A 25027-nucleotide genomic window follows, 5' to 3' on the forward strand; every position below is an offset into this window, starting at 1 on the left:
GAATGTTCTTTGCCCAGCCAGGGTTGACTGGGCCCAGAAGTTCCATATGCTTCTGTATCTCTGCACTGTGCCACATGCCCCAGGTGTGTCATCAGAACTGTTCCCAGCAGGTGGCTAGCAGTAAAACCATCCCAGAACTCTGATTAATACCATTATTATCATTAATATTACTGTAATTTTTGCATACAAACTACATTATATCTTCCTCCCGAAAAAAAAAAAAAAAAAAAAACGAAAACTAGCCAGGTGCGGTGGTTCACACCTGTAATCCCAGCACTTTGGGAGGCCAAGGAGGTTGGATCACCTAAGGTCAGGAGTTCAAGACCAGCCTGGCCAACATGGCGAAACTCCGTCTCTACTAAAAATACAAAAATCAGCTGGGCGTGGTGGGGCACGCCTGTAATCTCAGCTACTCGGGAGGCCAAGGCAGGAGAATTGCTTGAACCCAGGAGACAGGTTGCAGCGAGCCAAGACCACGCCACTGCACTCCAGTCTGGGCAACAGACCAACACTCCATCTCAAAACAAAACAACAAAGCCACCACTAATTTTGGGAATGCCTTCCAGAGACTCTTCTCTGCAGACACAGGGGTGTCCTCTTCCCCCTACTCTTCCATTCAAGACATAGAGAACCTCATGATCTCATGACACATTAGTGACATTTTTTGTTGACATTTTCCCATGGCATGGGAGCCCACAGTGCCACGAAATGCCTTGTGGACAGCCCCAACATGGAATGTGAGGCCACAGGCAGGGCAGCCCCTCACCCAGCACACAGACCTGGTCATCTGCAGTCACAGGACATCCACAGGCCTCATGCACAAAAGTACCGGGCTGACTTGGCTTCTAAGAAATACAGAAGAAAAAAAAAGCACAAGGAGAGGTGCTTTTAGGAGGAATCAGTGCCATTTAAATGCATATAGATGGCCAAGCGCAGTGGCTCACACCTGTAATCTCAGCACTTTGGGAGGCTGAGGTGGGTGGATCACCTGGGCCCGGAAGTTCCAGACCAGCCTAGGCAACATGGCAGAACCCCATCTCTACTAAAAATACAAAAAATTAGCCAGGCGTGGTGGCGCACACTGAGGTGGGAGGATCGCTTGAGCCCAGGAGGTGGAGGTTGCAGTGAGCCGAGATCATGCCACTGCACTCCAACAGAGCAAGACCCTGTCTCAAAAAAAAAAAAATGCATATTTCTTATCTGTTGAAATTATTAACATATTTACAAAACAGTGGCTTAAACAAATGAAGGGTTTATTTTTCCTCCCAAAAGAAGCCTGGAGAGAGGCAAGCCTGGGCTGGCCAACAGCTGCAGAGTCTGCTGGGCCCAGCCTCCTCCCGGCCGTCTGGTCAACCATGGCTCCCGGGTGCTTGTGACCTCTGGGCACCTTGGAGAGCTGCATCTCCAGCATCTGTGTTCCAGTGGGAGGAAGAGAGGAGGTGACGGAAGAGGCAGCTGAGTCGGTCCCTCTTAACCAGCTTCCCCAGAAGCCACCCTCGTGCCTCCACGTACACACCACTGACCAGCCTGGGTGGGGTCCCTCAGGGCTGCAAGGGATGCTGGGAAATGGGGGGAGGGAGGTGATGTGGAAGGATGGGGAGAGCAGTTATTGAATAGGCAGCTCAGGTCCCTGCCCAGCCACCTTCTTGTTTCCCCAGCATTCACATGCACCCTTTGGTCAGCACACAGAACACTCCCTCCCCAGGAGAGACCCGGGGCCAGGCTGTCCCTGCCCTGCTGCTGCTCAGTGGCTCTTCCTCTGTGCATAGCATTGTCCACACCCACCTTCCCTCCAGGGCTCTGTGTGAACCTCGGAGTATCTGTCACCCTCCTAGGAAATGTCGGGGCCCCAGGGGTGGAAAACAGAATCACCCTCCCAGACCAAGGTACTTGGGCCAGGTGCTCTGGGAAGCCCTCAGGTCACAAAAGCAAGACTGAATGTTTAGATTTCATAGCCAAGACTTACTGTGATCACATGCAGTGCTGGCAAGGCCATGGTGAGACGAACCCAAACACGCTGCTGGTGGAGACAGCGCTCCCGCAAAGCCATATGAAATTGTGCACAAAGACTCTGAAAAAAGCTTCCCCCGTGACCCAGGAAGCCAGAACCTGGACCACGCCTTCATCACGATAGAGGCTCAATACGTGTTTATTGACCACATGAATGAATTCAATGCCCACGAATCTGGCCAGGGAATAATGGGAATACTTTGACAAGTACCTAAAAATGTTCATGTCTATGGTATTTAGAGTAACAAAATACTGGAAGCGAGGTCAAAGGCCAACACGGGGAGAGTTAAATATATCATCCTGCATCTATAAAGGGGAAGATGATTTAGTCATTTCAAACTGTGTTTATCACGTGGGGAAATAATATGAATAAAAAATTAGGATATAAAAGTATTTACAGGAGTGATCCCTAATTAAAGATATTTTAATATCCAGGAAAAAATATCCAAAAATGTTAACAGTGCTGTCTTTGGGGAATTCTGGGTGGTTTTTGTTTCCTTCTTATACTTTACTGTTCCCATTTTCTCCATTAGCATGTACAGGTTGAATATCTTTAATCTGAAACCCAAAATAATCCAAAATCCAAAACTTTTTGAGCACCAACATGATGCCATACGTGGAAAATTCCATACCTGACCTCATGTGGCAGGTTGCAGCCAAAACTTGGTTTCATATACAAAATTATTGAAAATGTTGCATAAAATTACCTTCAGGCTACGTGTACAAGGTACGTGTGAAACGTGAATTTTGTATTTAGATTTGGGTCCTCTCTCCAAGATATCTCATTGCAAATATTGCAAAATCTGAAAAACTTCAAAAGCCAGATCACTTCTGGTCCCAAACATTTTGAATACACAATGCTTATCCTATATTGTAAAAAGTTACATTGAGGCATATCTTGAAGCTCACATTTTGCCACAGACTTTAAAGAAAGTGTTTGGGGTTTTTTATTAATATATTGTTCACTCATGCTGAAATTGGAGAAACCATTGGTTAACTACTTTGATCCTGAAAACAAATTGATTTTAAGTTAGGAAGAGCCCAGGCACGGTGGCTCACACCTGTAATTCAAGCACTTTAGGAGGCCGAGGCAGGAGAATCGCTTGAGGCCAGGAGTTCAAGATCAGCCTGTGCAACATAACAAGACTTCATCTCTCCAAAAAAAAACTCTTTTTTTTTTTTTTGAGATGGGGTCTCACACTGGCACCCAGGCTGGAGTGTAGTGGTGAGATCTCGGCTCACTGCAAGCTCCGCCTCCCAGGTTCACACCATTCTCCTGCCTCAGCCTCCCAACTGGCTGGGACTACAGGCGCCCACCACCACGCCCAGATAATTTTTTGTATTTTTAGTAGAGACGGGGTTTCACTGTGTTGGCCAGGATGGTCTTGATCTCCTGACCTCGTGATCCACCCGCCTTGGCCTCCCAAAGTGCTGAGATTACAGGCGTGAGCCCACCCCGCCTGGCCCAAAAAATTTTTTTAAATTAGCCAGATGTGGCGTCATATACCTGTAGTTGGCTACTCGGGAGGCTAAGATGGGAGGATTACTTGAGCCCAGGAGTTTGAGGCTGCAGTGAGCTGTGATTGCACCACTGCACTCCAGCCTGGACAACAGAGCAGGACCCTGTCTCTAATAAATAAATAAAGGCCGGGCGCGGTGGCTCATGCCTGTAATCCCAGCACTTTGGGAGGCCGAGGTGGATGGATCACAAGGTCAGGAGATTAAGACCATCCTGGCTGACATGGTGAAACCCCGTCTCCACTAAAAAATACAAAAAAATTAGCTGGGTATGGTGGCAGGCGCCTGTAGTCCCAACTACTCGGGAGGCTGAGGCAGGAGAATGGTGTGAACCCAGGAGGCGGAGCTTGCAGTGAGCCGAGATCGCGCCACTGCACTCCAGCCTGGGCGACAGAGCAAGACTCCATCTCAAATATAAATAAATAAATAATAGATAAATAAATTTTTAAAAATCAGGAAGCATTGCGATAAGGAGCAAACCAAACCGTAAGTTACAGAATCTGAAGAAATAAAGTTCAAACTGACCCCTGACCACAACATCCAGATACAGTTGGGAACCTTCCAGAAGGCCAGCCCTGCCTCCTGCCGCCCTCCCAGCCCCCTCCTCTCCCACCAGGGGACCATGCTGGCTCCTGAATGTTCTCTCCTTGACCTTTCTTGTCCCTCCCAGGGATCTGATCCTGCTCTCCACCTTTTCCTCCACCTGGGAAGGCCCTGCTCTCTGTGGCTTCTTCCTTGTCATCTCTGGGGTCTCCGATGAACTGTCCCTTCCTCAAAGAGGCCTCCGTACCTGGCCCTGGCTCCGTCAGGCTTCCCTGCTCTTGCCCTCTCCGCGGTGCTCACCACAGGCCTTTCCTTGTGGGATCATTCACCCCTCTCCTGCACCTCCCCTGAGCTCCAAGACCATGGATCTGTGTGGGTTACGCCCAGGGCCCAGGGCCCAGCCTGAACGAATATCCACTGACCCAACCAGTGAATGAACAAAGGAACAAGCTCTGGCCCATCAGGGGCCTTGCCTGCCTTGGAGCAATTGAGTGCCGAGCATCCAGCTGCAGCAGCAATTTTCTTTGCGTCTACTTTTCAGGAAACCAACCCTCATTATAACTGTGACGGGACTGAGGACAAAACACAGGCTGGGGCGGCCATGCACCCAAGGGACCCTCCTTCCAAATTCCAGCCAGGCCCACCCAGTTTCCCTGGAAGGAAGGGCCAGGCTTGCTCACCCCTCCCTCCCCTGCAGCCCATGGCACTTTGGTGGAACCTCAGCTATGGCCTGTGTCCCAGGGGCCAGGTCCCTTGTTGACCTGCGGGCTCTCCCCTAGCCTGGGTTCATACAGGGCTCCCCACCCCGCCCTCGCTGCACCCAGACCTGCCCGTGGTGACAGCAAAGATGACCGTGCAGCTGTACAATGGACAAAAGCCTGGCAGTCCACTCCAGCCGCGAGTGGGGAGGAGTTACGATCAGCCCTACTGTCTCCAGCATGTTCCGAGAAGCCACTCCGCCGCAATTTATCACCACTAGAGTCCAGTAAGGCTCCTAATTGGCCCATAAATGTGGTCCAATAACCGCACCTGACATCCAAAGACACTGCAGGCAATTAGCACTTATTTATTTGCATATGGTATTGACCAATGCTCTAGCTGCACTCACTTTCAAGATCTGTTTATTTTTAAAGCTGGAGGGGAAAAAACGCCCTCATTTACTGCACTACAAGGGGAACTACCACCCACACACACACACACACACCCCACTAGCAGGGATGATGGGAACTTGGCATCGCGCTGCCTCTGGCTAAGGGATTCAGTGATTCACTTGTATGCGGGGTCCTCTGAATATCTTGCAAAGTCCTCAATAGATGCCACCTGTCCAGGTGACTGTGCCCGTGCAGCCAGCAGCAGCCTTCTTGCCCTCAGGCTGGGGAGGTAGCTGAGGGGATGGAGTAGCCCAGGACTGCGCCCCACTTGTGTGGGTTTTCCAAATGTATGGCGAATTGCCTTTGCCAAACCGCACTCAGCTGGGACCACAGGCACGCACCACCATGCCAGGCTAATTTTTGGCAGAGATGGGGTTCTGCCATGTTACACAAGCTGGTCTTGAACTCCTGGGCTCAAGCGATCCATCCGCCTCGGCCTCCCAAGGTGCTAGAATTGTAGGCGTGAGCCACTACACCAGCCTGAGATGAAACTCGATTTTAATTTGTTCTTTCTGCTCATTTGAACTATTTGTCTGAAAAATTATTACTTCTATAACTATTTTTAAAAGAAGGAAAGAAAATGAAATGAACAATGACCAACCCCCAGAGACAGGCCTTCTCAGGGTGTGGATACGTGTTCCGCCATTCTGCATCCTGTTTAAAATAAACATGTACTTTTTTCTTTTTTTAGACGGAGTTTCGCTCTTGTTGCCCAGGCTGGAGTACAGTGGCATAATCTTGGCTCACTGCAACCTTCACCTCCCAGGTTCAAATGATTCTCCTACCTCAGCCTCCTGAGTAGCTGGGATTACAGGCACATGCCACCACACCCAGCTAATTTTTGTATTTTTAGTAGAAACGGGGTTTCACCATATTGGCCAGGCTGGTCTCGAACTCCTGACCTCAGGTGATCCACGCACCTTGGCCTCCCAGAGGGCTGGGATTATAGGTGTGAGCCATGGTGCCAGGCCACATGTATTTTTAAATTAAATTAAATTAAATTAAATAATTTTATTTTTGAGACAAGTCTTGCTCTGTCACCCAGGCTGGAGGGCAGTGGTGGAATCATGGCTCACTACAGCCTCAACCTCTGAGACTTAAACGATCCTCTCACCTCAACCTCCTGAGTAGCTGAGACTACAGGTATGTGCCACCTCACCTGGCTGATTTTTTAATTTTTTATAGAGATAGGGGTCTCACTATGTTGCCCAGGCTGGGCTCAAGCAATCCTCCTGCCTTGGCCTCCCCTAGTGCTAGGATTACAGGAGTGAGCTGCTGTGCCCCACTGTACTTTTATTTTAAGAATAAAATAGCATTCTTCAAACCATCTTATAGCCTATGCTTCCCTTCAAGTGTTTGTGTTGAAAAATGTCAAGCCAACAAAGAAGCTGAAGAATGGAATAGTTCAGCGAACACCCAAAGATGCCCATCTCTACTCACTAGTTGTTAACATTTTAACACATGGCATCTCTCTAGATAGACAGACAGACAGACAGCATGCTGAAAAAAAAAATTTTTTTTTTTTGACAGAGTCTTACTCTGTCACCCAGGCTGGAGTGCAGTGGCACAATCTCGGCTCACTGCAACCTTGGCCTCCCAGGTTCAAATGATTCTCCTGCCTCAGCCTCCTGAGTAGCTGTGATTACAGGCACACTCCACCACATCCGGCTAATTTTTTTTTTGTATTTTTAGTAGAGGCGGGGTTTCACCATGTTGACCAGGCTGGTCTCTAACTGACCTCAGGTGATCCACCTGCCTCAGCCTCCCAAAGTGCTGGGATTACAGGTGTGAGCCACCACGCCCAGCCGCATTTTAAAGTAAATGAGCAACAGCAGGATTTTTCACCCTTAAATAAATACACAAGCACAAGGACTTTCTCCGCTGTAACCACAAGACCATGACCACTCCCAGGATGGGACTGTTGGTATGATACAACATGCAGTCCATATTCAGATTGCCTCAATTGTCCCATAATGTCTTTCTCAGCTGATTTTTTCCCCTTATCCAAGATCTAATCAATAATCACACAGAGCTCTTAATTGTCATGAGAACCTACTTCTTAGAATTTAAGTGAGCATGAACAACTTTTCATGGCAGAAAAAGAAAAGCTAACAAGATTGAAACACTGACCACTGGGAATCAGGCTGCTTGGCTCCCCATACTTCACCAATATGGGGTCACTGTTTTTTCCAATTTGAAAGGCCAAAAATAGGTTCTCTTAGTTTATCTGCATTATACTGCTATTAGGGATAAAAGTTTTATGTTTAATGCAGATTGCACTTTGTGTTGTTACCCTTGCATAGTCTTTGTTCACTTCTGTATTTATTTTTATTTTTTTATTTTTTTTTAGAGATGGAACCTCGCTCTGTCACCCAGGCTAGAGTGCAGTGGTGTGATCATAGTTCACTGCAGCCTCGAACCCCTGGGCTCAAGCCATCCTCACACTTCAGCCTCCAGAGGAGCTGGGACATTAGGCACAATATTTTTGTTACTGATGTGTTAACTTAGAGGATACTAACCCTTTATATAACATAATGTGTTATAACATTTATCTCATTTTTTTCCTTTTTAATCTTACAACTTTTTAATATGCAGAATTTTAACACTATGAACTCAAATCAGTCTTTACCCTTATGACTCCTGTCTTTGGTGCTACGCTTAGAAAACCCTTCCTTGCGGCTAGGTGAGGTGGCTCACACCTGTAATCCCAGCTCTGTGGGAGGTCGAGGTGGGCAGATCACCTGAGGTCAGGAGTTCAGAGACCAGCCTGGTCAACATGGCGAAACTCCATCTCTACTAAAAATACAAAAACTAGCCAGGGGTAGGTGCCTGTAGTCCCAGGTGCCTGTAGTCCCAGCTACTTGGGAGGCTAAGGTGGGAGAATCGCTTGAATCCTGGAGGCGGAGGTTGCAGTGAGCCGAGATCGCGCCACTGCACTCCAGCCTGGGTGACAAGAGAGAAACTCCATCTCAAAAAAAAAAAAAAGGAAAAAAATGAAAATTCTTCCTTGTTCAATAGTATCCAAAACTCAGTTTCTCTCTAGTAGACTTCTATTATTTTATGGCATTTTATTACATTTAAATTTTCATTCATTGTTCATTTGTGAAATTTTTACTTTTTCCAAATGGTTAGCTAATTGTGCCAATTAAACAATAGGATGGAAGTCTTTTTTAATGAATGACACATTAATTATGGAATATCCACATGATAGGTTAGCCTTACCTATTGAAAAGAATCATGTAGACCTACAGATGGTCAGGATATACTATTAAATAAAACATTTGGCTGTGTGTGGTGGCTCATTCCTGTCATCCCAACATTTTGAGAGGCTGAGTCAGGTGGCTCACTTGAGCCCAGGAGTTTGAGACCAACCTGAGCAACATGGCAATTCCCCATCTCTACAAAAAAATACAAAAAATTAGCCAGGCGTGGTGGCGAGCGCCTGTAGTCCCAGCTACTCAGGAGGCTGAGGTGGGAGGATCATCTGAGCCTGGGAGGTTGAGGCTACAGTGAGTCATGATCTCGCCACTGCATTCCAGCCTGGGCATCAGAGTGAGACCCTGTCTCAAAAACAAAAACAAACAAAAATTCAAGTTGCAGAGGAGTGTATAGACATGTAGCATAGGACCCCAAAGCAGAGGCTGTGTGTGCTCACACATGCACACACACACATACACAACACATTCTGTGGTCCCTCTTGGTTTCCCTTCTGCCCCCTCCTCTTTTGTAAATATTGGAGGCCACAGGACTCAGTCCTCAATCTCTGATATTCTCTACCCATGGGACTTTCTAGGCAATCTCATCTAGTCCCACAGGGTCCAATATTGGCCTGTGACTTCCAAATTTGTATCTCTAGCCTTGCTGCTCCCCTGGATTCTAGACTCATATCCGCTGATGAGTAGGTATTGAATGTAGTTAGGAATGCTTTTGGCTGCAAATAGTAGAATCCTCAAATGACAAATGCTTGTACTGAAGACATTTAATTCTATCACATAACAATATATTTAAAGGCAGACAGTCCAGAGCTGGTCTGTGGCTCAGCAATGTTACTTCTTTAAATTGAACTTCTTCATTTTGCTCCACTCTCATTAGCAAACCGGTTGCCACCTCTCAGTCAAAAGACGGCTGCCATGACTATAGGCATTACATTCATGTCAAAGCAAGAATAATGGGATAAATAGATGGAACTTGCCACATTTATCATTCCCATCAGGAGAGTAAAGACATTCCTAGATTTTCTGGCATCTTCTAGCACACTTTCCCCTGTGACTTTCTCATTGGCCAGAACTTGGTCATATGGCCATGACTGGTTGCAAGGGAGGTTAGAAAAGCAAGTATCTATCCCTTCCAGCCTCTGTTCTGTTGGTGGGAAAGATAAAAAGGAGCCAGGAATAGGTGTTGCCTTCTCCAAGCAACAGTGCCTCCAATGGCAAATAGTCATCTCAGGTGTAACTCCCAAAACAGAAATGCACAATTCCTTCCCAGTTCGACTCTCCTAAATATGCCCCATCTTGGGAAGCAGCACTTCGCCCTCCCCAGATGCTTGCCCAAATGCTGAGGAGCCATCCTACACTTCTCTCTCTCCCCCTCCTATCAGTCTGTCCTATCATCTCCAAAGATCCATCCCAGAGTTGACCATGTCTCCCCCACAAATCTGAGTTCCAGGTTACTCCAGTTGCCCCAGGCTGGCTTTCCTGCTGCTCCTGCTGCCTCTGGGTTTCATCTTCACTTGGAAGCTAGACTAACCCTCTTAAAGTGAAAGTCGGCCGGGTGCAGTGGCTCATGCCTATAATCCCAGCACTTTGGGAGGCCGAGGCGGGTAGATTGCCTGAGGTCAGGAGTTCGAGACCAGTCTGGCCAACATGGTGAAACCCCCATCTCTACTAAAAATATCAAAAAATTAGCCAGGGCCGGCTGTGGCTCAAGCCTGTAATCCCAGCACTTTGGGAGGCCGAGGCTGGTGGATCACGAGGTCAGGAGATCGAGACCATCCTGGCTACGATGGTGAAACCCCGTCTCTACTAAAAAATACAAAAACTGGGCCGGGATGAGGTGGCGGCCACTATAGTCCCAGCTACTGAGGCTGGCAGGAGAATGGTGTGAACCCGAGGTGGAGCTTGCAGTGAGTCGAGATCACACCACCGCGACTCCAGCCTGGGCGACACAGCGAGACTGGCCTCAAAAAAAAAAAAAAAAAAAAAAATTAGCCAGGCTGTGGTGGCATGTCTGTAATCCCAGCTACTCGGGGAGGCTGAGGTAGGACTATTAAACCCAGGGGAGGCAGAGGTTGCAGTGAGCTCTGAGATCTGCCACTGCACTCCAGCCTGGGCAGAGTGAGACCATCCCAAAAAAGTCAGCTCATGAAAGCCCCGTGCTTCACCACACGGACGGTTTCCTGCATGTCTCTAGGAGGTGCTAATATGCTTACCATGCCCTGCAAGGTCCTGTGTGATCTGGTCTGCCTCCTCTTCTGATGTCTCCTTCTCAAGCTCCCCCACACCCCATGTATTGCCCCCCACCCTCAGATACACCGGCCTTGCTTTTTCTGAACAATCTGAATGAGTTTCCATGTTTGCACTTGCGGTTCCCCCTCGCCCCGCCCCCACCCCGGCCCCTGCCCCGTTAGCTCCTCATGCAGTCCTCCCGTGGCTCCTCCCTTGCCTTCTTTAGGTCTCTGTTCAACGCTCATCTCCCCGGAGAAGCACAGCCTGACCCTGTAACTCAGTCCCCACCGACACTCTCTTTTCCCTTGTTCCGCCTTCTTTGTCTTTGGGGCGCTTTACCGCTCCTGAGTGACAGCATACCTGCACTGTTACCTGCTGGAGTCTACATCGTCTCCAGAACATGGATCCCAGGAGGACAGGCCCTACCTCTATCTCACTGGCCACTTTTTCCCAGCACCCAAAACAACACCTTGCATAAAGTGTTTAGTTAATATACTGAATACATCAGTTTTCCCCTCCCCTCACTGCTCTGGAAACTCATCAGCTGTAATTACACTGAAATGTCTGCCCCGACTCCCAGGCCTGGCCACGCAGAGTTGCCAAGTGGAAAGCAGCTGGACAGGCCATCCCTGTGGACTTCCGAGTGGCTGCGAGGAGGAGCTCACAATTGCTGTTGCTGCTGGCTTTCCCTGCCTGCAGTGTCCTGGTGTGCCCTGGGACCTGCTTTGAGCCACGTTCAGACGGACTCTGAAACAGCTGCTCTGCCAAGAACCCAGAATCTTGAGATGGAGACAGATGGGACACAGCCGCCACAGCCTGAGACTCCTTCTTGCTCCAAGGTCCGGAGAATCTCCACCTCCCCTCGCTGCATCGCACCAGAGAGTTGTCCTGTCTGTGGGTTTGGGGACGGGGAAAGCCCCAAGAGCTCGGGAAAGGGCACTTCCTGGCTCGTTATGAGGCAGTAGCACCCCAGATAAATCAGTTCCCAGCCCCTCTGCAGGAGTCCACGATGGGGAACAGGCAGGACTGAGCCAGGTGGCCCAGAGTGGAACCTCAAGGGAGGCCCCGGAAATGTGTGCTTGGGGAGAACCGGGTTGTTACCTTCAGCCCTGACTGCCCCAGGAGAGGCCTGGAAAGGAAATCACTGAAATGTCCAATAGAGGGCGCTGGTTAGAGGCTATGGACTGGCCGGTTGCTGGGAGTCCGAGGCGGGCGGATTGCCTGAGCTCAGGAGTTTGAGACCATCCTAGGCAACATGGTGAAACCCCATCTCTACTAAAATACACACAAAAAATTAGCTGGGCGTGGTGGTGGGAGCCTGTAATCTCAGCTATTCACGTGAATTGCTTGGACCCGGGAGGCGGAGCTTGCAGTGAGCTGAGATAGCGCCACTGAACTCCAGCCTGGGCGACAGAGCAAGACTCTGTCTCCAAAAAGAAAAAGGGGGGGACCAAATGGGCCAAAAGAGCCAGGCCCTTCCATATGTTCTGTATGTTCTGATTATGGAAAAGTGACCGTGATATAGTAATTTTTAAAAAGTCAAAGTACAGAGTAAAACATCTCTGTTAGTATAAAATGCAACGCATAAGCATATCATTTACCCATGTATACATACTGATACATGCACAGACATAATTTCTGGAAGGAACACAAACTATGACCTGTGTTGGAGCACAGTGAGTGGCTCACCATCCAGTGCTCAGGGAGAAGAGGTCTCGTGAGCTGTCAGGTACCTGAGCAGTGATGCGCGGGAGATGGCTTTCACCGCCTCTCATGGGCTGCTCGTGAGTACTTCTTCCGAATTCTGTGTTCCGTGACATCACATGGGTAGCTGGGAACTGGCCAAGGTGGGAGTATTTACACCACGGAAATTGGCAAATGCTACAAATCAAGGTCCTCCCCGCCACACACACACACCCCCAGAGCTGGTTGTTAAGCTTTTCCCACCACACCTGAAATAAAGTGTTCTGCTCTATAGAACCTCAGAGAGGACCTTGTGGTCACACATATATGTGGAAAATGCTGAATATGGGACCTCAAACAGCCTCTGTGGGCTCAGTTCCCCCATCAGCATAGTGAAGCCTCCCAGAAGAGGTTGAGCAAGGAGGTCTAATGTTAACTAATTGATTTTTGCATGATACATGTTTTGTGACTACGTTCTCAAGGACATCCTAAGGAAAAGGCAGTATTTTTAGTTAAAATATTTCATGATCTATTTAGACCAATTTGCCTATAGAGTGTGTCATCCCCTCTAAAGCCATGATAACAGCCGTGATCCCCTCTAAAGCCATGATCTAAAGCCAGGGCAGTACAGCCACGAAGGAGTTAAGCATCCCCTAGCTAGGAGCTCCTAATCGTCTCCATCTTACAAAGGAACTGAATGAGGCATCAAGAGGTCAGGAACCTGCCCAAGGCCACATAACTGTGTGAAAAGGCAAAACTGAGGCCTGAGCACCCCTGGAAATGTGACTAGCTACATCCCTGGTTGAGTGATCTGAGCTCTGGCTTGGTGGGGTGCATGTGTGTACACATGCTGAACTTCAACCTGATGCAGCCGTAGATTAAAAAGCAAAGTGAACCATCCCTGGCAAAGTCAGGAACACATCAAAGATGCAAATTATCACCACTGCACTCATTACTATATTGAAGGGTCTAGCCAGTGCAATAGACAAGAATAAAAAGGGGTACAAATATTGGAACAAGAGAGAGAACCCCCACAAAAAAATCAACTGCACACTGATAACATCTGAAATTTTTGTGTGAGATAAAGGTTACCAATTTACAATACCAACTGATATTTGTTAAGCACCCAGGCATGCACTGCGGAAGGCATGTGCGAGCCCCACGTGAGCAAAAGTCTAAATCTTTCCAGAAGCACAGCAGAGACCTGAACAACAGGAGAGCTGGCCCGTGATCGCGCACAAGACTGTATTGTGAAAACGTCGCCTTGCCCTCCAGTAGCCTGTAAGTTCAGGACATTGGCAGTCAAAAGTCCAAATGGGATTTTCAAAACAACTCAAATAGATGATTCTAAAATTCATTTGGAAGAGAAAATGTGAAAACTTAGCTAAGAAAAAGTGGAAAATGAAGAACAACAAGGAAGAGCTCCCCACAACCGGTATCAAAACTAGAAAAATTAAGGTGATGCAGTGTTGGAGCAGGAAGTAACAAATAGATCAGGCCGGGTGCAGTGGCTCAGGTCTGTAATCCCAGCACCTTGGGAGGCCGAGGCAGGCAGATCACCTGAGGTCAGGAGTTCGAGACCAGCCTGGCCAACAGGGTGGAAACTCATCTCTACTAAAAATACAAAACTTGGCTGGGCACAGTGGCTCACGCCTGTAATCCCAGGACTTTGGGAGGCCTAGGCAGGCGGATCACGATGTTGGGAGTTCGAGACCAGCCTGGCCAACATGGTGAAACCCCATCTCTACTAAAAATATAAACTTACCCGACCGTGGTGGCAGGTGCCTATAGTCCCAGCTACTCAGGAGGCTGAGGCAGAAGAATTGCTTGAACCCGGGAGTTGGAGATTGCGGTGAACCAAGATCTTGCCACTGCACTCCAGCCTGGGTGATTGAACAAGACTCCATCTCAAAAAATAATAATAATAAATAACAAATAAATAAATAAAATTTTAAAAATACAAAAATTAGCCAGCTGTGGTGGTGCATGCCTGTAATCCCAGCTACTCAGGAGGCTGAGGCCGGAGAATCACTTGAACCGGGGAGGAGGAGGTTGCAATGAGCAGAGATTGTGCCACTGCACTCCAGCCTGGGCAACGAGACGAGACTCTGTCTCAAAAACAAACAAACAAACAAACAAACAAATAGATGAGAGTTATATCTAGGTTCTAGAAGATGGACCATAAACATATGGGAATTCAGAATTCCATAAAAGTAGCACATCACATCAATGGAAAAAATGAACTATTTATAACTAGGGAGGGACAGCCAGGTGCAGTGGCTCACGCCTGTAATCCCAGCACTTTGCGAAGCCAACGCAGGCGGGTCATGAGGTCAGGAGATCGAGACCATCCTGGCTAACACGGTGAAACCCCATCTCTACTAAAAAAAAAAAAAAATTAGCCGGGGGTGGCGGCAGGCGCCTCTAGTCCCAGCTACTCGGGCGGCTGAGGCAGGAGAATGGCGTGAACCTGGGAGGTAGAGCTTGCAGTGAGCAGAGATCGGGCCACTGCACTCCAGCCTGGTGACAGAGCAAGACTCCATCTCAAAAACAAACAAACAAACAAACAAACAAACTAGGGAGGGACAGTTGGCCAACCATTCAGGGACAAGTATCCTTAGACTCCTACCCTGCCACAGGCAAAAATAAATTCCAAATAGAATTTGTCTAGCAAATGCAAAATCCAAAAGTATTAGAAAAATATGGCATATTTTTAGAATTCTGGACTGAAGAAGGCTTGCCTCATCAAAATATAAAAATCAAAAGCTTAGAAGAATGGACAGATTTTGCCTATGTAAAAATTATACAGTAAAACGCATCATTTGTCTTTTCTTAAAGGTTTTTTTTTCCCTCAGCACTTTGAGCAAGGCATCAGCAATAGGAAATACAAAGGCTAGAAGAAAATAATACTTTGACAAATCTAGTCAGGAGCGCATTCGGTGAGGATACTTGCATGAAACCTTCAAAAAATCAATGCCATGGAAGGGGAGGTGGGTGTTCTAGAATAAGAGAGACTCCAATTTGGCTGGGCGCTGTGGTTCATGCCTGTAATGCTGGTGCTTTGGGAGGTTGGGGTGGGAAGGTTGCTTGAAGCCAGGAGTCCAAGACAGCCTGGGCAACATAGTGAAATCCCATCTCTACAAACAAAAAATTTTAAAATTAAAAAAATATATATATTTTTTGAAATGGAGTCTCGCTCTGTCGCTCAGGCTGGCGTGCAATGGAGGAATCTCGGCTCACTGCAACCTCCACCTCCCGGGTTCAAGCGATCCTCTCACCTCAACCTCCTGAGTAGCTGGAATTACAGGCATCTGCCACCATACCCAGGTAATCTTCGTATTTTTAGTAGAGACGGGATTTCACCATGTTGGCCAGGCTGGTCTCAAACTTCTGACTTCAAATGATCTGCCCACCTCGGCCTCCCAAACTACTAGGATTACAGACGCGAGCCATGGCACCCGGCAAAAATTTTTCCTGAAAGACAGACTAAAAATCATAATAATCAAATGCAATTTATGAACCTTGATGGCTGTTTTTTTAAAGCTATAACATATGAAGCACCTGAGGAAATCCAAATATGGACTGGGAATTGAAAGCTACTGTAAAATTACTGATAATATTTTTAGGTGGGTGATGATTTCAGAGTAACCTAGTCACATGTCTTTATTCTCAGAAGATGTGTGAAGGGTTTGGAGTGATTCAACCACAAACCATAAAATATTAGTGACTATTGAATGTAGGTGAAGCGTATACAGGAGTTCACATGCTATTCTTTTAATTTTCCTATATATTTAAATTTGAGAAATAGATTTCATTAGATAAGGTGTGATGCTAGAATGGGATTTATAGAAGCTATGACAGTGAATAACAAAATAACCCACCGTCCTACTGAAGTGCTAGAAAATTACCAATGCCCCTGAGTATTTCTCCCGTAGAGGTGACCTCTATCTTGAATGCTGTGCTAATTGTTCCCTTATGTTTTTTTTTTTTTGTTATATTGTCTTTCTTGAGACAGAGTCTTGCTGTGCTGCCCAGGCTGGAGTGCAGGGCGCCAAGATCATGTCACTGCACTCCAGCCTGGGTAACAGAGAGAGACTCTGTCTCAAAAAAAAAAAAAAAAAAAAAAGTGTAGCTTGAAGAGTAAAGAACTGTATTGCTGTGAAGAGACTGGGCATGGTGGCTCACGCCTGCAATCCCAGCACTTTGGGGGGCTGAAGCTGGAGGATCTCTTGAGCTCAGCAGTTTGAGACCAGCCTGGGCAACATAGTGAGATGAGACCCTATCTCTACTAAAAATTAAAAAAAAAAAAAAAAAATAGCCTGGTGTGGTGGTGCACACCTGTAGTCCCAGCTACTCAGGAGGCTGAGATGAGATGATTGCTCGAGCCTGGGAGATCAAGGCTGCAGTGAGCTGTGATTGTGCCACCACCTGAGTGACAGAGGGAGATTCTGTCTCGAACTAAAAATAAAAAAGCCATGAAGAGAGGCAAATTGTTATTTATTCACAATCAGAGCTGGGAGCGATGGCTCATGCCTATAATCCCAGCACTTTGGTAGGCCAAGGCTGGTGCATCACCTGAGGCTGGGAGTTCGAGACCAGCCTGGACAACAAGGCGAAACCCCGTCTCTACTGAAAATACAAAAAATTAGCCAGGCATGGTGGTATGTGCCTGTAGTCCCAGCTACTGAAGAGGCTGAGGCAGGAGAATCGCTTGAACCCAGGAGGTGGAGGTTGCAGTGAGTTGAGATTGTGCCAAAGCACTCTGGCCTGGGTGATAGAATGAGACTCCGTCTCAAAAAACAAACAAAACAAAACAGATTCAGCCATTTCTTGCTTTATATATTTGACAAAATTCCTAATACTTTTGTATTCCTAATTTTTTTTGTATAGTACACTTGAAATATAATGAAATAAAATTATTTTATTTCAAAAATTAAAAGTTTGTGTAATTATTTTTAATGCTAATACTTACAATGTGCCAAGATTATGTATATTTCAATGATTACACTTACGATTTAAAAAATTGAGATTTCAACTTTAAAATACGTGAGTGGATACATAATTTTTCCAACTCTTTTAGGGAGTCCATGAGGGGCGAGCTGGAAGACCACAGACCTAGGGAAACTCTTGCACACTAGGAAAGTGTATGAGAACGTTCCTGGCAGCCTGGTTGGTGATGGCAAAAACCGGAAACTCAAATTGTGGTGCATTCTGGAAAGTACAAATGAATGAACTCCATTCAGTAACACACGACATGGACGTGTCTTGGAAAATCTGTTGAATGTAAAAAGAGAATATTCTAGTTTTATAAAGCTCAGAAATAAGCGAAAGTACTTGTTACGTATAATAACTAAACTATCTTTTAAAAAGCAAGGGAACAGGCAGGGGCTTATGTCCGTAATCCCAGCTCTTTGGGAGGCTGAGGCATAAGAATCACTTGAACCTGGGAGGCGGAGGTTGGAGTGAGCTGAGATCGTGCCACTGCACTCCAGCTTGGGTGACAGAGTGAGATTCTACCTCAAAAAAAAAAAATTATACCAGCTGCTAACTTGATTACTTCCTCTTCCATGTCATTGAGCACAATGCATTGAAAACCAACTGACTTGCAATAAGTTTATAAAGCAATCAGTAGTCATTCACTTTTTCAATTCTGACATCAATATCTCTCAGTGCACCTACATCTGACAGTCTAGAACCTTCTGCAACCTGCAGTGATATATCAAAGAAAAGATTTAAGCGTGGGGAAGGGAAAGTAGGAAAATCATCACTTGTGAAAGGGAAGTGGGAAAGGGGAAATGTAGAGAAGAGGACATTTGGAAGTTTGTCTGAATAGAGTCCTGAAGACTGTCAGTTTCTTGCAACTCCTTGGAAAATCATTGTGTGCATCTCTGTTTGAAATCATTGTTCTAGAATACATCCCTAAGAGTAGAGCTGCTGTGTGGTAGGATATGCATGTGTTCGACTTCACAGTACAAAAGCCAAACTGTTTTCTTACGTGGTTGTACAAATTGACATCCCCACCAACTACGTATGAGAGTTCCAGGTACTCCACATCTTTGCCACCACTTGGTACTGTCGAGCTTTTTCATCTTTGCCAATCTGATGAATGTATAATCGTATACCATGAATAAATGGCTTTAGTTTGAATTTCTCTGATTACAAATGAGGTTGAGCATATACTCATAAATGTACTTGCCAAGCATGGTTTCTCCTTTGTGAAATCCCTGTTTGTAGACTTTTTCTTTCCTATTTCATATGGACTAATTTGTTCCTTTGTCATGAGTAGCTGTTCTTTATCATTCTTTAGACCAATCCCTTGCAAATATTTTCTTCTAGTTTATGGCTTTTTTTTTTCCCCCCTCATTTGATGGACAGTGCTTTTACAACCTGTTTAAGAAATCCTTTCCTTGGCTGGGCATGGTGGCTCAAGCCTGTAATCCCAGCACTTCAGGAGGCCAAGACGGGCGGATCACGAGGTCAGGAGATCGAGACCATCCTGGCTAACACAGTGAAACCCTGTCTCTACTAAAACATACAAAAAACTAGCCGGGCAAGGTGGCGGGCACCTGTAGTCCCAGCTACTCTGGAGGTTGAGGCAGGAGAATGGCGTAAACCCGGGAAGCGGAGCTTGCAGTGAGCTGAGATCTGGCCACTGCGCTCCAGCCTGGGCGACAGAGTGAGACTCTGTCTCAAAGAAAACAAAAAAGATAATCCATTATCTCTGTCATAAATCAAGTTTCCAGAGATGCAAGGGGTATATATATTGGCCCTTTCCTTCTATTTCCTTACCTGGTTTCTTCATTCCCATGTCAATGCTACACTTTCTTCCTTAAGAGAACTTTACAAGTCTTTTTTTTTTTTTTTTTTTTTTTTGAGATGGAGTCTCGCTCTGTCGTACAGGCTGGAGTGCAGTGGTGCGTTCTCAGCTCACTCCAAGTTTCACCTCCTGGGTTCACACCATTCTCCTGCCTCCGCCTCCCGAGTAGCTGGGACTACAGGCGCCCACCACCATGCCTGGCTAAATTTTTTCGTATTTTCAGTAGAGTCGGGGTTTCACCGTGTTAGCCAGGATGGTCTCGATCTCCTGACCTCGTGATCTGCCTGCCTCGGCTTCCCAAAGTGCTGGGATTACAGGCGTGAGCCACCGCGCCTGGCCTACAAGTCTTGATATCAGGCAGGATATTTCTTTTGTTTGTTTGTTTGTTTTGAGATGGAGTCTTGCTCTGTCGCCCAGGCTGGAGTGCAGTGGCACGATCTCTGCTCACTGCAAGCTCCACCTCCTGGGTTCACGCCATTCTCCTGCCTCAGCCTGCTGAGTAGCTGGGACTACAGGCGCCCGCCACCATGTGCTGCTAATTTTTTTGTATTTTTAGTAAAGACGAGGTTTCACCGTGTTAGCCAGGATGGTCTGGATCTCTTGACCTCGTGATCCACCCGCCTCGGCCTCCCAAAGTGCTGGGATTACAGGCGTGAGCCACCACACCTGGCCGATTTCTGGCAGGATATTTCATCCTTCATCAGCTTATCTTCCTCTTCTCATGGGTCCAGGCTATTCTTTTTTTTTTTTTTTTTTGACAGAGTTTTGCTCTTGTCGCCCAGGCTGGAGTGCAATGGGGCAATCTTGGCTAACTGCAACCTCCACCTCCCGGGTTCAAGCAATTCTCCTGCCTCAGCTCCCAAGTAGCTGAGATTACAAACATTTGCCAACAGGCCCAGCTAATTTTTTGTACTCTTAGTAGAGACGGGGTTTCACCGTGTTGACCAGGCTGGTCTCAAACTCCTGATTCGCCTGCCTCAGCCTCCCAAAGTGCTGGGATTACAGGCCTGAGCCACTGTTCCCAGCCAGGTCAAGGCTATTCTTAATCCAAGCTCCTCAAATATCTTCATGGGGTTTTTTTTGGGAATAACTGACATGCTTATGACATTGAATCTTTCTGCCCAAAACTGTGGTGTCTCTCTCTATCTGGTCTGATGTTCTTTCATGTCTCCAAAAAAAAGCTATAATTTTTCCTGTGTGCTTTATATTTTTGTTGGTTTTAAATATATCTTTCATTAATATGCTTTGACTTTCCCCTTCTTCATCCTATGCCTTTTGTTTATTTTTCTTATCTTATTGCTTTGGTTAGGTTATATAGTAACAATGCTGAATAAAAGTAATAATAGTAGTTTTCCTATTTTCTTTTTAATAAGGCTAGTCAAGGGAAGCAGTGAGAATGGAGAAGGAACAAAATAATCTGTAACTCATTGTGATCAATTAACTATAAACACCACTGCACTCAGACCAGCCCGTTACTGTTTTTGATAGTAAAGTGTATTGCTTATTGTTTAACAAATATAAAATAGGCTGAGAGAACATTTTTGGTGTACCTCCTGAACACAGATCCCTTGTCTCTCTTATCTTGTGCTGCCTCCCCAACCCCTCAAAGATTATCTGGCTTGGAAGGGCACAGTGGTTTATGCCTGTAATTCCAGCACTTTGGGAGGTGAAGAGGTGAGGATTGCTTGAAGCCAGAAGTTTGACATACGGCTGCACTTCAGCCTGGGTGACAGAGTGAGACTCTGTCTCTAAAAAAGGAACAAAACAAAACATTACCTGGCTCATGGCTCATTGTGGATGCTCAATGAATGTCTATTGATGTAGTGAGCAGATGTATTTCCTCCAGCCATAGATGAGTGTCCATCTAACTGCACCATATCAGTGTCTGGTCTTAAAATTTTTTGATATTTCATTTTGGTTTTAATGTTTATCTTTTTGAGTTTGAACAATTTTATATGTTTATTAAAAAATAAAGAAAAAATGTACTCCTCTGCTCTAACTCCACTAATGTCTTCCTGTATCACTTGAAATAAAATTCAAAATTATTTGCAGAGCCTCCAAACCTCCCCACGATTAAACATGATTGCATGTCTGGCTACCTCTGTGAACCCATCATTCATCACTCTCCTCCTTGCCCAATTTACCCAGTTACATTAGTCTCATTGCCTGTCCCTCTGCCTGGAGTGTTCTTCTCCCAGATCTGTGCATTTCTTAAGCCCTTGCTTCTTTCTTTCTTTCTTTTTTTTTTGAGACAGAGTTTCGCTCTGTTCCCCAGGCTGGGGGTACAGTGGTGCAATCTTGGCTCATTGCAACCTTCACCTTCCAGCTTCAAGTTATTCTCCTGCCTTAGCCTCCCGAGTAGCTGGGACTACAGGCACGTGCCACCATGGCCAGCTAATTTTTGTATTTTTAGTAAAAACGGAGTTTCACCATGTTGGCCAGGCTGGTCTTGAACTCCTGACCTCCAGTGATCTGCCCGCCTCAGCCTCCCAAAGTGCTGGGATTACAGGCATGAACCACCATGCCTGGCCCCTTGCTTCTTTCAAAAAGTTACCCAATAGTCAGCAAGATGGTCCCTGACCTCTTCATCTAAAATAGCCCCTTCCACTCCCTACCTCCTTACTGTGCCTTATTCTCCTTCCTATCAGTTACATGTCTTCGTAATACCTGATGTTATATTACATATCACCTGTTGGTTTGTTTTGCGTCAGCCTCACCCCATAGAATGCAAGCTCCAGCCGCAAGACCAGAACGGTATCTGACAAGTCACGACTGCCCCACATATATTTGTGGAATCGGTGTGTTTGCTTTTCACCCTCCACGAACTGGCCATCCATGCCCTTTTCCAATTTTCTTTCTCTTTCATTCTAGCTCTTTATGTAGAAACATACTAATTCACCTTGTCATGTTTCTGACAAGCATTTTTCCCAATTGTTCCTTGTATTTTTCATTGTTTTTTATCTTTGGAATGCACAGAAACCTCTGTTTTTTATGTAGACAGCTTTGCTATTCTTCCCTTGTGTCCTCACCACACAGCAGATAATGATCCAGCTAATCCTCTTTCATAGTTTTAAAGGTTGCCTTTTATACACTGAATACATTAATCCATCTGTAATTGATCTGTGGCAAGGTGGGAGGTGAAGATTGTTCCACTTTTCCCTCCAATTAGCCAGTTTTTCCAAATATCACATATGCAAAACAATTTTTCCTTTTCCACAAATTTGCAGAGGTTTCCTTATGACAGATTAAATTTTCACCTATTCTAGAGTCTATCTCTGAGTTACATAATCTGTTGATTATATAATGTAATCTTATGAGCACAAGCCCTGCAGCCAACCTATCTGGGTTTAAATTCCGGATCTACCAATGGCGCTGTGTGACCTTGCGCCAGTTCTTATTTTCTCTGTGCCTTGGTTTTGCAAAATGTAGATGACGATAACAGAAAATTGCCATTTCCTAGGCCTCAAAATCATCAAATACCAGCAATTCTGTATGGTTAAAGGTAATACCTACTTCCTAGGGTTGTTGTGAGCTTCAAGGTCAAATGCTAGAAAGAGTGTCCGTCACCCATGCACAAGGGGCAATCACTCCTCTTGAAGCAAGTGCCCCTCTTCATGATGTGTCTCTTTAAAAATTCTCCAGCTGAATTCATATGTTTATTCTCCCAGATGTGCTTTAGAACCATTTGGTCAAGCTTCCAAGATAACTCTACTGGGATCTGATTGGGATTGCATTTAACTAATAGATGAGTTTGGGGAGCGCTGACATCTTTGCAATCCTTGTCCTCCCACCCCGTGCCCACTGGTCTCCCTGGTGACTCCAGTCTCCTCTGAGGGCCCCAGCAGGGTTGGTTTCATGTGCTCTGGAAGGGAAAGGAAGGGAGAAGGTGGACCGCGCTGAACATCTGGAACCACTACCGGCGTGCATCTGGAGGGTCTAACACAGGGCTGGGCAAGGAAGGGGGCTCATCTTATTAAATCAGGATTTTCAGACTAAGGCATCTCTGTCAAGTAGGAATCATGTCAATGAGAAACTTTCCAGAAAAGCTCATCTAATTCCTCCAGCTGGAGCACTGCAGTGCCAGGGCGCAGGCAGCCTGTGGGCTTAATGTGCTGAATTACTCAGAAGCTGTAGACTTGCCCTTACCAAGGACTTCGCGAAATGACTCCAAATTAGACTGCCTCCTTAGCTGTCAGGTGGCTGAGGCTGGGTAATGTGGGGAGGAAGGGTTATTATTATTTTTTAAAATTTATCATCATCATCATCATCATCATCATCATCATCATCATCTACTATTCATTCATTCATCTTGAGAAAGCATTCCAAAGGCCTGTGGGGTTAGCAGCCACTTCAAGAGCTCTGGGTGGCCAGAGCAGATCCCCAGGAAGGCCCTCATGTCCCTGAGACAGACCAGAGGGTCCTGAGCCCAAGGAAGTGGCCCTTGAACCAAATACGTGCTGTCCAACCTTGGCAGAGGAGAGGTGCCTTGAGAAAAGAGGGAGGGCTCACTGCACAGAACTGGCCAGGCCCAGACCTAAGGACTCGCCCTGCGTTCGGTGTCAGCTATGAAGCCCAGGTGCCCACAGGGCAGGGATCCCTCAGCCACTGCCCAGCTCTGGTTGGCTGCGATCACTGAGCTCAAATGGGCAAAATCCCCCCGAGCTTCAGAGGCAGAGTGAAGAGCCCCAGGGAAGCAGGACCGCCAGAGCCCAGAGGGCATCTGAGGGGAGGAACCGGTGAACTTGGAGGCCTCTAGGCAGAGGGCATGGAGTTCCAGGTGGCCAGTCTGAGTGAGGTCTGAATGCAAACCCTGTTATGTTGACTCCAGGCCATGGGGACGCAAAGCATCTCCACTGCAAAGTCATTCCCTGGGGTGATACCTGCTCATCCCACAGCCTCCGCCCAGGGCTCCCTGGCCCTGAGCACCTTTCTCATCCACTCTGGGGATGAGGCCCCTGTGTGAACTCAGGGCATACTGGTCTCCTCACACCGGCTTCTACCTGTCTTCCCCGTGGGTTCTGAACCCCTGAGGGCTTGTATTGCACACAAGCGCCTGTCAGTCCCTCATGCCTAGCACAGTGGCTGCAGAGGACACTTAACTGGGAACAGGTCTGCTTTCCTCTGGGGCACTTTTGGCTGTCACATGACAGGGTGCCCCTCTGGCATTCATGGGCAGTCCCACACCACAAAGAATTATCCTGTGCCAGTGCCCACAGCCCCGGTGGTAAAGCCCTGCCTGTAGGTGGTGTAGGGGTAACCAGAGGACAGCCCCCAGATCCTCTATATGGCTGCCAACTACTCAGGACCAAGGGCACCGCCACAGTCCACCCAGCTCACCTGCGGTGGCCTCTCCTTCGCTGCAGGCCTGCTGGGGGAGAGAGTAATTAGAGGCAGAATGGAAATCTCCTGACTTCACAAATGTGACTTTGCAAAATGAGGCGGGAAGACAAATCTGTCTTCACTACTATTCATTAAAGAAAGTCCTTTATAAACCCCAAATTAACAATTTCTCATTTAAAGATGGGCGATTATCATTCTTTTCTGGCAATTTGTAGCTTTCAAAATGCTGAAATGTGAAAATTACTGGGGGGAAAATTCCAGCTGTGGTCACAGAAAATGGAAATCTGCTTCAAGACAACTGATAAACATACTTGAAATGATCAATAACCTCAGGTTCAAAAGTAATGCTCACATACATATGTGTGAAGTGACTGCTTTGGTAATAGAAACGCTCTATGTGATCACATTAAGGTCAACATTCTGCATCCAGGCGGCTCGGAGCCCCAAGTTACCAGAAAATCAAATGATTCATCTGGCAGGATCTTACGCAGCTTGGAGATTCTTTGACTAAGGATGGTGAC

Source organism: Papio anubis, chromosome 10 (assembly GCF_008728515.1).
Source record: "Papio anubis isolate 15944 chromosome 10, Panubis1.0, whole genome shotgun sequence".
Classification (NCBI taxonomy): domain Eukaryota; kingdom Metazoa; phylum Chordata; class Mammalia; order Primates; family Cercopithecidae; genus Papio; species Papio anubis.